Here is a 2,924-nt window from a genome sequence, read left to right on the forward strand (position 1 = left end):
TGTTTGTCCCTTCACTGTGGCCACACTGGACTTCTCTCTTTTTCTTGTACTCACCTTCCCAGGTCCTACCCCCAAACCTTTGCGTGAGCTGTTCCCCTGCCTGATGCACCATTTTCCCAGTTTTCCCACGCCATCTCCTTGGCCCCTTTCAAAGGCCTCCTCCTCTGAGAGACCTCCCCGACCCTCCAAGGTCTACCCATCTCTGCTCCTTTTTCTTTCAAGTTCATTGCTTCATTGGCTCTTCTTCCAATTAGTTTGTGTCTCTGGAATTCTTAGGTTTATTTCTCACGCAGAGAAGCCTGTCCTCTTTTGTTATTGTTGTTAGTTGCCATGGAGCCAACTCCAGCTCACAGCCATCCCATGTATGCAGAGTTGAACTGTGCTGCATAAGGTTTCCAAGGTTGTGAACTTTTGGAGGTAGATCTCCAGGCCTTTCTTCTGAGGTACCTCTGGGTAGGTTCAAACTGCTAACCTTTTGGCTAGCAGTTGAGTGCTTAACTTTTGTGCCACCCAAGAACTCCTTTGCTAGCAGGTAATTCATGAGGGCCAGGGGTTATATCCGTCTTGGGTACTGTGTACAACCCCAGTACCGGGCTCAGAGAAGGAGCTCTGTGGATATGTGAATGAATGAATGAATGAATGGGTGAATGAGTGAATACTTCCTCCTCCCCCTGCCATCCCGACACTCATTGGGGGCCCTGGTTGTGGGCTTCATCTAGGTACCCAGACATTGAGCATGAGTTTGGGGCTCAGATGGGTGACTTTGGTGGATGCACAGATGGGGGGGTGCTGGGTGGCAGGTCCCTCGATACTGGTGCCCTGAGACTCTCCTAGGTCTCCGGCACCCAAACTCTTGGTCACTGCTCTCAGGCCCCCAGGGGTGGCACTTCCTGTTGGGCCACCCCCACCTGGCCTGCCCATGTCCAGAGAGGATGCCAGTAGGGCAGGGAGTGTGCTCAGGCCGGGAATCATTGGAGGCTCATTGGCAGACTTCTCAGCTCCCTTCCAGCTGAACACGGAGCCCATGTGAAGCTCAGTCTGGGATGAGGAACCCAGGCAGCTTCCACCCAGCACCCCACCTCTGTCCCCACCCCGCCCCCACACCATCTGCTCTTGAGCAGGGCAGATGGAGGCAATTCCTCAGGGCAGGGTGCTCACAGGGAGGAGGCCCTTTCCCGAGGGAGGCAGCAGGTGCAGATACTGCAGGGCTGGGGGGAGGAGGGTGGAAAGAGGAGGGGATCGGTGCTGTGGCTGAGGCTCTGTGAGCGCCTGGACTTCTGTGTTGTTGTTAGCTGCCCCCACCTTATGGTAACCCCCTGTGTTACAGAATAGAACTGAGCTCCACAGGGTTTTCTTGGCTATAATCTTTACAGAAGTAGATTGCCAGGCCTTTCTTATGCTGCTCTGCTGGGTGGGTTCACACTGCCAACATTTAGGTTAGCATTCCGAGTACAAACCATTTGCACCAGCCAAGCTCCCGGACTTGTGCATGTGGGACCCAAATTCAAATAGCATTAAACACTGAGGGGACCCGAAGTACGAAGTACAGATCAGCCCATGGGCAGCTGCCAACAGGACCCCAACGGAGGTATAAATGCCTCCATCACAGCTGTGTTTTAGAAGGAGCCCCTAAAGCTCCAGGGGGGTCAAGGTGACTGGGACTGGCCAGTGGCATAGGGAGGACTAGGAGAAGGAGCAGGAGGGGTGGTCTATTCCTAAGGCAAAGCTGAAAATCTGACCCCTCTGGTCCCCACAGCACCCTTCCTGCTCTCCATGTCTCCCCAAAGCTCCTGGTGTCTGCTGAGGCCCCTAGGAACCCAGCAAGGCCTGACTGGTTTCCAGGTGGCTTTGCGGGGCTTGGAGGAGGAACAGACTGGAGGGGAGGGGCAGGAGCCCTGTCTTTTGGCCCCAGAGTTACACTCTGCCCTGCCCAGCCTGGCTGCCTCTAGGGCCCCTCTGCCCTCCTACTTCTTGCCCAAGCACCATCCCCTCATTCATTTCTTTAGTCCTGTTTTCCCCACAGGAGGAACAAGACAAGCCCAATTGGGCAGTGATAGTGGTCAGATGAGCCAGAGTGACTGGTCCAAGGCTCAGTCAGGGACGGAAACGCATGGGAGCAGGGAGAGGGGCCAGGGTCAGGGAGATACCTCAGGATCAACCTGAGGGCTCCAGGAGCCCCCAGCTTGGCGGGACAGAGCCAGACACTGCCACCCCCAGGTTGAAGGGACAGGGTGAGGCCCAGGCAATGAGTCTGCCAGGGGGGTGGGAAGGAAAGGCCTGGCTACCTCCCCTCCCAGGGTTCCCTGGAGGCGCTGTTAATGGTGAATGCACGCGTCCAAGGTTATCCTCAGTGATCTCAGTTTTAGGGGTCCCCAGCCCGGGGCAGTCTCAGCTCGCCATGCTCCTGTTGACCTTCTCTCCTGGCCTGTCACGTTGGCAGTCCCGACTAGGGGGGCTGAATCAGAGCTGGTATCTCTCCCCTTCAGGGAAAGTGGCTGTCCCCTCTTACCCCTGGAAGCCCCCATCCCTGCTCACAGGCACCCAATCGGCCAACATCTTCCCCGAAAGGCTCCTCACGCGGAGCAGGCGGCTGAGGAGTTCATTTTGAAGGGGGGGATGATGAATCGCTTTGCAAAGTTGCTCCCTTGAGTGGTGCTGGAGTCGTGCAAAGGTTGGGGAAACGATTCGGGGAAGGCGGTGACAAGGGTATTCTGAGGGTTGTTGGAGGCAGGGCTGTCGCTTCGTGAAGGTCCTCTCAGTCGAACCCGGAAGGGGGCGAGTTCGAGGAACAGCAAAGCACAGGAAAGCGGGGTCTTTAAATGTAGGCGGGGTTTGTGGGGTCGCCGGGAGGAGGTGCCAACCCGCGTTCAGCCTATCCGCGGCGCCGCCCGCGGCGCACCGCCCCCTCCTCTCCGGGAGGGGCG

Source organism: Orycteropus afer, unplaced genomic scaffold (genome assembly GCF_000298275.1).
Source record: "Orycteropus afer afer isolate SDZICR_OR568_19922 unplaced genomic scaffold, OryAfe1.0 scaffold00136, whole genome shotgun sequence".
In the NCBI taxonomy this organism is placed as follows: Eukaryota; Metazoa; Chordata; class Mammalia; order Tubulidentata; family Orycteropodidae; genus Orycteropus; species Orycteropus afer.